General features: G+C 37.3%; 1 protein-coding gene and 1 non-coding gene across 2 annotated transcripts in view; both read right to left on the bottom strand.

The window, feature by feature from the left end:
* Positions 1-13,519, bottom strand: part of DOCK11 (dedicator of cytokinesis 11) — a 1,858,863-nt gene that overhangs the window by 168,814 nt on the left and 1,676,530 nt on the right. The gene's annotated exons all lie outside the window — the stretch shown is intronic.
* On the bottom strand, positions 7,365-7,452 carry LOC122790181. Its single transcript, XR_006362945.1, has one exon. It is a non-coding gene; the product is annotated as a small nucleolar RNA SNORD116 (small nucleolar RNA).

Raw genomic sequence — 13,519 nt, 5'->3', positions numbered from 1 at the left:
CGCCAGATCGAGGTAGGCTGTATGGACTGCCTTTCCTCATCAATGGCTTTGGTGACTGTTTCAAAAAGTCAACCAAGTTTAGAAGGCATGATCTGCCTTTGACAAAGCAAAAATGGGATGGATCCAAAGTCTGCAAATTTTCTATGTCTTTATTTATGAGGTCCATTATGATCCTCTCCATGGCTTTGCAGATAAGGCTTGTCAAGCTAATGGGCCGGTAATTTCCAGGGTCGGTGGAGGCACCGCCTTTGTGAAGTGGGACCACAGTTGCAGTGCGCCACTCCCTGGGTACGTATCCAGAGGTAAGACTATGATTAAACAGCTGTCCTAGCTGTGGGTTTAATTCCTCATTGAGTTCGTGGAGCACACAGCCGGGGACACCATCAGGTCCCATGGATGCTGTGTTTTTGCTTTGGAGAGAGCAGTTCTCACTTGGGCGTTGGAGATGTTTGGGGGCTGCAATCGCTGATATAGATATCTCTCGTTTGGGGAGGGGAGAAGTTTGCACTGAACCTGTCAGCCAGTATGTTGGCAATGTCTGTAGGATCAGTAATCTTCACATCATTTTGAACTAGTTCTGAGCATATCTGGGAGTTTCCTCCCAGGTTTCTAACATAGCTAAAGAAGGCCTTATGATTGTCTTTTGAGTCTTTAGCTATTTTTCTCTCAAAATTTGCTTTGGATGATTTTATGAGAGCTCTTAGTTTTTACTTATAGTGATCAAGGGTGTCTTACCTTTTAAGGATTTTGCTCTATCTTGTAGTAGCTTCCTCCTTTTGTTGTAGAGTTTGTTTATGGCTGGGGTCCACCAGACTGACGCTTGCCTTTTGTACAAAGAGTCTTTGTTTTGCTTGGGATTGCCTTATCCATGCAGTCCTGGGAAATGATTCAGCGGCTTGAGTAGGGGAATGAAAAAAAAAAATTAATTTTAAATTTAAGTGGGAAAAAAAACCTTAAAAAAGGGAAAAAAAATTAAAAATTTTTTAAATTTTAAAAAAAAGGTTAAAAAATTTTTTTGGTACTTATAACAAGATAACAAGATAAAAAATGAATTGATGGACCTTCTTTATTGAAGGTTCCATTTCTATAGATAGAGTATAACTTTTTTTATCCTGTGCATCATCCAGAAACGCCTTGTATTTTAGGTGAGCCAAAATTACATAAGAATATGTCTGGTCCACCTATGCGCCTCTATAGTGAATGGGCATGGTTCTATTCACTTATCCCATAGCAAAATACTTGGACACTAATTTAAAATGTTTTTAAGTGAAGAAATTAATATTTGTAAGGACTCATGGGACTTTTTTTACAAAGAGGTCAACAAAGTTGGATTGTAGTGAAGATGTGAGCCTATTTATCACAATAGATGTACAGGACATGTATACCTCAATACCCCATGCCATATTGGTATCGAATGGCGGAGTGATTACTTGCTCGAAAAGGGAGTACCACAAATCGTAAAATTAGCTGTATATGAACAATTATTCAATTTAGTGTTGAAAATATACACCATTGTATATTCTTTAATAATGATTTATTTATTCAAGCAGTAGTTATTAAGCTATGGGTTCTCTCTGTGGCGGGTTTGTATTCTAACTTGGTGTGATGTTACAATGGGAGAAAAAGTTTGTAGTTAACTCCAGTGTTTATGAACACTGCAAAAGTATGTGAGATTTTGATGATATTTTTATATTTTGGGATGGACCAAATTAAATTATTAATGAATGTATAACTTATATAAAACAGTTGAACAACTTTTTTTTTGAGGTTTACCACAATATTGATTCCAATAAAATCTCTTATTTGGATGTCAAATTGTCAAAGACATGAGTTCAAGGAAATTAGTGTCACAGATTTATAGAAAGGAAACTTATTTGAATAGCTTTTTGCATTTTTGACTGATAGTGCCACCCCTTTAAACAAAAAAGAGTGGTTGTTAAGGGGCAGTTTGAAGCAAGCTGCTCGGATGGTATCCTGTTTTGATTCTTTCCTTAGTGAGTGTGAATTTTTAAAGGACATGTTCCTTAAAAGTTATCCATTGGATCTAATCAATAATTTAATGTTAGAAGTAATTAACAAGAGAGTTTTTTTCAAGCTATACTAAACTCTGAGACTGTCCATTATTGTGACGTGTTGAATGGTCATATTCATTTAAATCTCACTACTGTTAATATGTTTTGCAATGTTAACATGAATGTTACGACACCTGTAAGAATGGTGCCAACTAACAGAAATTTTCGTTCAGCTTTCATTACCACTTATAATTTGAAGAGTAAAGAGACCTTTAAGATTTTGGATAAAAATTGGGCAATTCTGACTTCAAGTAATGATATTAGACAATGTATAAGTGAGAAACCTATAGTGGTCTATAGAAAGGGTCACAAACCTTAAAGAATATTTTTGAAGGTGTTAACTTGATTCGAAATGGTGGTCATATGAAAAAGTGTGGGTCATGTAATTATTGCCAATATATAAAGGAAGGATCAAAATTCAACATTAATGGTATACAGGTCTTTTTACAAAAAAGTGTAGCTGTTATACTGAAAAGATTGTTTACTGTGCCTTCTGTTGCAAATGTTCTTGCTTTTACATTGCAAAGACAGAAAGAAAGCTTAAAAATCGTATTTATGAACATCTGAGAGACATTAGATTACAGAAAGAAACTAATGCAGTTTTAAATTTACTGTCATCGAGGTTATTGAATTGGATCCAAGAGGTGGACCAGGGACTTTATATCTTGAAAAAGTGAAGCCTTATGGCAACTGAGAACGAACGCAACTCAATGGCCAGGCCTAAATGAATCTGTTTCCATCACTTGTTTTTTAAGATTGAAAGCTTTAGAAAGATAATGTTGTTTTACAAGTTACAGAAGTCACTAATAACATTTTGGTATACACATTTTGCATTTTTATATTGTGTAATATATATATATATATACATATATATATATATATATATATATATATATATATATATATATATACATTTATTACTATTTATTGTTATTATATAGTATATTTTGTTCTATACATTTTTAATATACTGTAATTGATTTATTTACAGATGTACACAATATATACATTTTATTCACATATATATTTTATAATTTATATACATTTACATACATTTTATATGTATTTCATATGAATTACATCTTATACATCATACAATAATAAGGTTTTGAATGAATTGTATGTGTTTATATGGATATACGACTTTAAACTGTAGAAACAGGTATTGTTCATGAATTATTCATGAGCCTTGATTCTGATTAGTTCACTAATTAACTTCTGGGTTATAAATGTAATATTTTATTGGGCATGCTCTATCTTGATAAAGTCTCTAATATTTGGAGACGAAAGCGCTTCATTTTATATTAATTTTGTTTGTTAAATAAAGTTTTATAAGCACTCATTAAGTTGCTTTTTATCTAATTTTCCATTTTTTACTCCATTTCCCTACAACCGAGGCTTCTTTGTGATCAAGGTAGCTATTAAATCAATATATGATGTTAGTGCTAAGATCCATGTTAGCTGGACGTTGGAAGCGGAGAGGGTGAGATATGGTCTCAAGGGCCTTGGAGATATCCAGAAACATAGCGGTAAAAGTTCTCTCTCTTCTTAAAAATTTTGGAGAAGAGTGATAGAATAGGAATGGGTCTGAAGTTGGAGAATTGGTTCTGAGTAACTCCCTTATGTACAGGAATTATATCACAGTTCTTCCAGACTTCTGGCACATAGTGGTCAGAGATGGATCTGTTTATGAGTATTACAACAGGGTACATTATAGTCTCAGTGGCAATTTGAAGGCACTCTTGCATTAGGAGATGAGGTGCTAGAGAGCTTTTCCATAGCACATTTGTTTGTGTTATGTTGCGTGACTAGACGAAATGAGCTGTTTTATTATCAACTGTTAGTAGGAATATGTTTTTTGATAGTAAGTACAGAGTCAATGAAACGTTTTGATGGCTGCTGTAACACTTGTGTCGGTTTTGTTTCATAGTGGACTGAGTGTGGTTTTCTTAACAGGTTTTGGTAACTTGTTTTGGTTGCCCAGCATTGTTTAAGGTTGTTGATATGACTGGTTAGTAGATGGCAAAAATGCAATGCAGGTATGTTTGGAGTAGATGAGAGATGCTTTGAGGAACTTTTGAGAAAAGAGGACTGAGGTATTGTGGATATATTTATTTTCTGTGTGGTCAGTGTTTGAACTTCATCAAGCAATTTGATTCTCTGGTTTCAGAATTGCAAAGGGTGGATTTGTAGTATTTTTCTTGTAATTATCATTGGATGGACTATGTTGTCACACAGCTTTTTGTCTAGGTTTCTTAGCTTTTAGCTTGATGAACCTGCCTCTAGTTCCCTGCTCATTTTAAAGTTTATAACTATGTTATCAGTCAGTTAGAAAGGTAGTATTATTATGCGATTCTCTGCTGGCTGCTTTACATTTCTGTCAATGACAGTCCCTTTCCTGCCTCTTCCCATTCTTTCAGTGGTCTCCAAATTAGGCCACTGCTCTCATATCAGGTCACTGTCACCTACTAGCCTCCTGCTTCTAAAACAGCTCTCATAGTTGAGGTGTAGTGAGTGAAAAGATTAAGATATATGGTTCCCATTTAGTATATCCCCCTCCACAAATATTTAATTAAAGGTATTTTATATTCAAAAACACAGAGTTTACTGTACAGACCAATAAGCCTGCCCATTCTAAATCAAGCATAAATCCATTGGAAAAAGTTTAGCCACTCATCAAAAATTCAGCAGCTGGACCAATCATACTACCAGTAGCATTAACAAAATGCTAAGGGGATGGAGCAGTTGCTCTTAGAAATGCTTCTATTCTAAGTACACACCTTCAAGTTCTTAATTTGAATATATAAACACACAATGGAAACACCTGCAAGAAGCAAGCCTCTACTGACGTACTGTGCAAGTGCATGGATGTACATGGCAAGCCCATATGCAGTACATTAGAAACCCAACTGAGGAGGCAGAAAAATGATTAAAATGACAGTATACAATATTATTTTTAAAAAAATAAGCAATTTCTTTCTTAAATAATGTCACTGTATAATAGCATAATAACAATAATCCCTAAAAAACAAACTTGTCAAGAAAGTCACAGGCAAACTCCAACCGATGTGCTAGTTGCTTTTAAATCAATGCACATTATCATTTGGCTTCCTGGCCAAATTTCCTCAGACTTAAAGTTTCATCTAAAAACATTCCAATAAAATATAACGTAGCAAAATCACATGCTTCAACACCACCAGTGGTAGTGCACATCCCTCACATTAATCAACACAATAATTGTTAGCACCTATTCGCCCTTTACAAGCATCCATTACATGCCTAAGAACAAACAGTGGACAGATAAATCTAACCTCACATTCACATATTTTAAAAACCCTGTTAGATTAGGAATTTAAAAATGCAAGATAAATCTGGCAAAAGTAAATCAAGTGTGGATGGAATCACTTCTTGAAATAAATCCTATAAGAGTTAACATATCAAGCAGTGGGAGACAAATCCCTTACACAGGTACTTTAAGGATGCATTGGTCACAGAAAGGGAAAATGTCACCTTCTTGTTGAAATTTTATAAACACAAAAAAACATCACATTGGTATAACATTCGGCACATTCTTACCATTTAGTCTTACTGCCAACTGCCATTTAAGTTGGATGGTGTATACGGACCTTCATAGTGGCTCTTTTTTTATATATAAATAGCTCTTTTTCAGCCAGTTTACACATTTCCAAAGATAACTAGAGTCAGCGCAATACACATATACAACCCCTCCTTCACAAAGTTAATGTGACGGCAGGCCTCTCTTCTCAGAGCTCTGCCCATAAGAACTCACTCATAATCCAGTGGGCCTGTTGTGTTGCCTTAAGACTTATCAGTCAACAGCAATAACAAAATCTACATCGCTCCACAAGAAAATGCTCATCCATCAGAGCAATGAGCGGAAATAACAAATACATCAATTTAAAAGCTAGAGCTATCATAGTGAATGAATACACCTACTCTAAGCAGCGCTCTTAGTATTAGTGCTATAATCAGAGAAACCTACTAGGCTGAATAAAGCCAAAAAAGAATTTAAAATAAGACAGAATGACATAAAACAGATCCAGAGGGTTTCCCATAAACCAAAGGAGTAATGGCTTATCTTATATGACTTTAGAGTATAGTAGGCACAAAACAGTGCTAACTAACTACCAGCTCATACATTACAACTATAACACTGAGCTAACCTATATGTCCAAATGATGGTACATGGGTATCAAACAACCATATCCAAAGATTGAGTCTACTACAAATTTGCTAAATCAAAAGTAACATGCATAAACATTTCATAGAACTAACTTATGTAACTATATTATGATATTTCACATGCTGTGAGTTTAATGAGCTCATATAAGGGTGCTCTTAAGATAAAAGTAACATACATAAACATTTAATAAAGCTAACATATATGACTATATTATAATATATCATATGCTATGAGTTGAATGAACTCAATAGGGATGCTCTTAAGGGACTACCCTAATGTTCACCTTAATTTATACATTACATAAAATGCATTATCTTCCCAAGCTTTTCAACTTAAGGACACATTTAATCGAACAAGCATTGTTCAAGCCTGAGTATTTATAGGCATCGAGCCGGAGTTGCCAAAGCAATTCTAATTCTTCTAACTTTAAACTCACAGGGCCACCTCTCATATTGTGTAATTAAGATCTTAGTTCTTAAATAATGTCACTGTATAATAGCAATAATCCACTCCTGTGTGTGTACATGTCCATATATACATTATATATATATATATATATATATATATATATATATATGGATCTACTTTGTTTCATTGAAAGCTCATTTTACTGAATTTCAATTCACCCTGACCAAATCACTGAAAGCTCAAATTACTGAAAACTCATTTCACTGAAGTGAAGTACTGGCACTGTGTAGAGTTCTGTACAGCAAGTAAAAGGTATATGCCCTTCTCCCCACTGTAGTGCGATCCAGGAGTTAGTATATATATATATATATATATATATATATATATATATATATATATAGTTAGAGGGGGTGTGGGGGGGCACAGCTCCCCCCACATTGTGTGGTGTGGGGTTGCGTAGCTCCCCACTTAGTGTGGGTATATATCGTCTTCTGGAAAGAGTTAGTCATTGGTGTTGTAAGTATGCATGCCTATGGTTTAAAATGTATCATTTTTAAGCTTTCGGTGAAATATAATATAAAACCCAACTATATATATCCTAACTCCAGGATCGTACTACAGTGGGGAAAAGGGCATATAACTTTTACTTGCCTTACAGTACTCTAACACAGTGCAATACTTCACTTCAGTGAAATGAGATTGAGTGAAAAGAGTTTTCAGTAATTTCAGCTTTCAACGATTTGGTCAGGGTGAACACAAATTCAGTGAAATGAGGTTTCAATGAAATAAAGTAGACCCATATAGATATATAGATAGATAACACACGATTTACACATGGTTGGCTTTAAGCATTAGGACTTTTTCCTTGTGATCAACCAACATCAAGCATGTGTAAATCATGCGATACCCAAATCCAGTAATGAATTATTGCTAAAAGGTAACAGGGAAGCTTCCAGATCTTTTACTTTCCTACTTTTTGGGAGTTTGCAAGTGTTCTTTCGGAGAGAAAAATGCACCCTCAGTGTGGCAAGAATATGCTGTCCATGTAATTGACAGAAATGGTTTCAAAGACCTCACACATTTTTCACAATTTCACTCCTCTCCTTTCTGCAAAGATTCTTAAAATGTCTATTACTATACAGTTAATACATTTATTCAGCCATTAAATGTTTTACCTGGTTAGTAGTGACATGGTGTTGACATAACATTCTATCAAACTCAGTACTATGGAAATTATATTGGCACTCTCTTTCACAGCTTTGCAAAATACACTGAGATGGTATATTTTATTGAACTGCCTCATCATAAGGTTTGCTGTGGCAATCTAAACTGTTTACAGTGTTCAATACTGAATGGATCAAACTGACACAGTGTATGTCCAATGCAATTCCTGTCATTACAGTGCACTGTACTTGACCCTGCATTATTCATCATGTACACTAACTGACTTTGCGATAACTGTGGGAAGCTAGCACAGCAATTATTATTCACTCTTTGGAAAAGAACATCCTGTTTACATTTCGTAAAAAGGTTACTCTCTTTATAGGATTGTTAAGGCAAGCAGCCTGTCCTCACCACTTTGAAAGTAAAGTTATCAACTGTGGTTGTCTTGAAATAGCCTTAGGATGATTCTTCCCTTCTTAAATTAATTTCCCATGAGTGTATACCTACAGAAAGGCTTTCCTGATATAATCATTTCGAGCCTGCCTTGACCTGCATTTCTCTGGCAGTCAGCATAAAGGACTACAGCTCTGACTTGTAACGGAAATGCTTCATGTGCACAGTATACAGAGTTTGAAAGTTTCCGCCTTCATTTTTCTACTACGTGACCTCAAGCAGGTCACTTACCAGACTGTAATCTGAAGAAATTGGGAAGTTGGGATGGACTCCTTAATACTCTCCAGAATTGCATACCTGATAACTATGTTTGAACCTGTCATGCAACTCTGCAGAAATTCTGATGATGTTTACAGAAATACACATTGCCTTTCCCTTAACACTAATTTCCCTGACTATATTTACAATTTATTTCTCAAGTCTCTTGTCATATACTATAAATTGATTAGAAATCACCAGGTGTGGTGTAATATATTGCAGAATTAGGATTTGAAGTTGATACTAATGGCAGGAGGTACTATTGTTTTCTGTTTTATTCTATCCATTGACTGTGGGACAGGCAACATCTTCAATGCAAGTTGATTTCACTGGGCTTTAGGCTGCTGCAAAGCAGTGGACAGCTCACTAACGTTATTCACACCATGTTCCTATATTCACTCATGTTTAAGGACATCAATGTTATATGTGCAGCAGCACCCAGATACAAAACAATCTTCCCATAAACCAAAAAAAAAGCTCTTTAATTTCCTGCTTTTCTAACGGCACTTTTCTTCAGGTAAACGTTGGTAGTTCACATATACCTCATACTGTGGGTTTCCTTTGTACAGTTGAGCTATAATTGTTTAAATGCTGCTCAAATACTTCCCTTCTCTTTCTTCTTTTGCTTTACTATTTAGGGCTCATACCTGTAGCTTATGTTATTACATGCTAAATCCATACAAATACACATTATCTAACTGTTTAGTTGTTATCCAGTTTTATCATCTGTATTTTATTTTTCTTACAATGTACAGGCCATTCCTATGCTACTGATATAATGACTCATTGTATAGCTGGTGTATGTTTTTCTTTGCTGTTGTAGTTATCTGCTGCTAGTCTTGTATGCTTATTGGTTTGCATAAAAACACTCAGAATTCATTTACTTTGAGACTGCAGTACCTTACAGTACTTATTCTTCTGTATCTCTTAGCTTGCATTTGCAACACTATAGACTGGTGCACCAAAGCCTGTTGTGATAACAGAAGTAGAACACTGAGCTCAGACACTGAATGACAACTTAGCCCATTGTGGAACATCATCAATCCCCCTTTCTCATTTTCTACATGAGGGTGGGCTGTTGAGTCAACTGCCGCCATCTCTCTCTCTATTCATTGCCACACTCCTTCCTTCTTCGACTCATGTCTGACTGTCCCAGGTCTTCTCTCACACATAATCCATCTACCTCTTTGCTGGTCACACTGGTTTCCTCTTGCTGTCTTCCTGTCTGTTCCAGATTGTCTTCTTGTTTTTCTGCACATGTGCCCGAACCACCATAATCTGTTCTTGTTAATCTTTTCTGCAATTGAAGCTACTTTGACTTCTGTTCAGGTGTCCTCATTTCTTCACCTGCCCCACAGTGTGCATCCTACCACCCAACTCAGGCACTTCATCTCCATCAGCTCTACCTTCCTCAACTGCTCCTCCTTTACTGCCCAGGTTTCTGTACCATACAGTAGTACTGGTCACACCACTGTTTGTTCTTTGACATTCTTCTGACATGTACTACACCTGACACTCTGTGCTAGTTGGCTGTGGCCCCTCTGATTCTAGTCAATCAGACCTTTCTTCTCCTCAATCGCATCTCCCAGATACTTGAAGCTGTTAACCTGTTCGACTATTTTCCCTTCAATCTCAATTCTCAGCTACTTCTGAACTCCACCATTTGCTGTCATTATAATGGTCTTATCTGTATTCACTTTCATTCCAAGTGCTTTCAATTTTGCATTGCTTTCCATTCCTCTATCCTTTGCTGAAATTCTTACTCAGAGTCTGCCTGCAATGCCACATCATCTGCATAAAGCACTTTTGTTGATCTGTCCCCTCCAACCTGTTTGCTAATGTAGTCCATCACCAGTATGAACAGCAGTGGGCTCAGAGATGAACCCTGGTGCACATGCACACCCCTTTGTGAGGCTGAACATTGTTCATACTTGAGTCATTGGGTCCTTGTGCATAGCTTGCAATAATGCTTCTAGGACTTCAAGCTACCATAGGCCATAGGCCTGCAGAAGTCAGCTTTTTTGGTATCTTGTCATATGCTTTCTCCAAGTCTGGGAATACCCATTTGAACTCTTTCCTCATCTCTACTTTCTTCTCAACTATCTGTCTCACTGCAAACATTGGGTCAGTTGTGCTGCATCCCGATATGAATACGAACTGCTCATCTCCCATCTTATCTAGTACTCTGCTTATTTGTTTATCAGTCACCCTCTCCAGAACTTTCATGCAGTGTATCAGCAGTCTGATATCTCTGTACTGCCCACAGTTGTAAATGCCCACTTTGCTCCTGAACACTATTACTAGTATGCTTATTCTCCAGTCATCTGGGATAAGCCTTTATCCCCACACAGCTATGAGTATCCTCAGGATTTCTTCCCAATCTCAAACCCAAATCTTTTTCATATCTGTTGTGACCTCATCTGAGCCTGCTGCTTTCCCTGACTTAATTTTCCTTAGTGCTGTTCTTACTTCTATAGTGGGCTCCTCCTCTTCTCTCATCATAGGCTGTGTCTGGGGCAGTACAGCTTCTGTGAGATTTTGTTCTTTCAGAAGCTGCTGGAAGTACTCCTTCCATCTTCATTTGATGTCCTGTGAACTGATACGCAGGTTGTTGCTGGCATCATAAAGGGTGCTTGACTATCTGTCTGCCTTGCAACCTGACAGAAACTCTCATCTATTGACTTACTTTCCAGAACCTAGAAGAGTGCCTCTGATGCTTTGTTCTTAGCTATTGCAACTGCTCTCTTAGGATCTTTGTTAGCCAACCAGTATCCCTTCCTAGCCTGCTCAGTCTTTTTTTCTATCTCCCACTTTTTTCTGCACTCCTTTCTTTTGATGACTTCCTGGACTTCTGCATTCCACCACCAGCTATCCTTATGTACCTTATTTCCATACCTGGCTCGGCCACATATCTATTCTGCAGTCCTCACAAATGGTGTTTTGAGGTGCTGGCATTCTTCTTTAGCTCCACCTATTTCCTCCTCTTCTTGAGGTGCTAGAGCCCTGAGTAATTCCTTGAACTGTATTGCTTTTTCTCCAGTCTACTTCCAGGTATTCAGCCTAGTCTCTGTTGACCTTAGAGTCTTCTCTGACCACTGCTTGCAACTGACTGTGGCAACCAGTTATTTATATAGTTTATGCTATAGGCTGACTGTTTCACTAGGGTGACTTTGGAATTGCTGATTGTACACCAGTGCCCTTTCCTTACAAGGAGGAAGTCTACCTGAGTTGGGTGTTGGCCACTCTTGTATGTGATCATGCGACTGTCTCTCTTTCTGACCCATGTGTTGGCTACTATCAAGCCATTTGCCAGACAGAAATATTGAATTCTTTATTCCTGTTGCCTTATCAATGTGGATCCTGGCAGTCCTCATATCTTGTTCTGACTATTCCAGTATGTGCATTCAGGTCACCCATTATCAACACCAATTCCTGCTGTCCTGCTTTATCTAGTAGGTCCTACAACTGCTGTCTGAATGCAACCTTTTCCTTCACATCACAACTCTGTTGTGGGATATAGGCTGAGACTAGGCAGGTAAACCTTATATTGCATCAAAACAGGCCCTCTCCCAATAATGCCAATAATCTCCCACCAATGACGGCATCAGAAACCTTCATTACTCTAATATGGAAGACCCATACCCACGTTATCTGGGTACCATGTGCAGGTCTCTGTTCTGGCACCATCTCAGCTCTAAACCGAGGAACAATAAAATGTTTTCTTAGAGTTGAGAACCAAAAATAAAAGACCCAAAAGGATGTAGCATATGTGATAAGTGGCTTGCAGTACTTAAAAGTATCATACACAAAGTACTGCAGAGCTTCAGCTGAGAGTGCAACTTCAATATCTGCTTTCATTTACAAATGTGAGCACTGTACTACTGCACCCCTTAACACCTTGCTGCTGAGGCAGCTGCCCCTTTTACCCCACATAGCTATGCCTTGGTTTATTGCATTGTCTAGAGATTGAAATGTGTTTAAGAGTTACTCCCATACAAGATGATCTACCACTTGCAGCAGTGACAGTAAGACATATTAAGGAGCTACTTTGGAAAGATATTGGTGATTGACTGCTTCTAAAGGTCAGTCATGCCAACTTAATCTACTCGGCCTCTTTAAGAAAGTTGTAGCTGCTATAGATGAAGGAAGGTAGGACATATCACCTACATAGATCTCGCCACAGCATTCAACACCAACTTGCACAAAGAGATAAAAAAATAAACATACAGTTAATAGATATTTGAACCACAGAAAAGCAAACACACTCTCTGGTACCTCCCTAAATATAAAGACAAGGGTAGATGTTCATTTCTTCACACCAATAAGAATCACCAGGCGTTGTTGCAGGGTTAGGTACTCAGCTATAGTGAAATAGTTTCTGAAGTTGAGGAAATACTGGCACCTAGTTTAAAATCATGAGCTAATTTAGCTAACCACAGACCTAGGTATTTCACTTGAAGGTCACAGAATTCGATACTGTAAAAGAGGATGGGCTGCAGCACAGAACCCTGTGTGACACTACTGGTCACCTTTTCACTTTCTGAAGCGACTCTAGCAACTTTATGTGTGTTTGTCAGCCAGTTTGCCACTGACCCCTAAATGTTTATGTATAGGTGTTTCAGTTTTTAGTATTGTATCACAGACTTAAGCCAGATGAAGCTATACTGTGTGAACTGTATGTCCACATTCCACAGGTTACATAGTGTAGTAGGCATGACTTATGCTTGACAAAGCCAGATTTGGGAGGGTTCAGGGAAATGAGGTTTTCTATAGCCAAGTTTATAAAGTCTTAAAAGATGTGCTGCATGGCTTTGCAAATTAGTTTTGTTAGGCTAACAGGTCTCTGGTCAGTAGGGATGGAACTAGGAGATTACCACGGCCATTTCCATGCTTCAAGACTACACCAAGTGGAGAAATTTAGGCTAAAAACTTAAAAGATCTTCTGATACTACTTATTAGA

This window comes from Protopterus annectens, chromosome 15.part0 (assembly GCF_019279795.1).
Source record: "Protopterus annectens isolate FY-2018-M chromosome 15.part0, PAN1.0, whole genome shotgun sequence".
NCBI lineage: Eukaryota > Metazoa > Chordata > Ceratodontiformes > Protopteridae > Protopterus > Protopterus annectens.
Note: the sequence above shows the minus strand (reverse complement) of the source record. Positions and strands in the feature narration are given on the sequence as shown.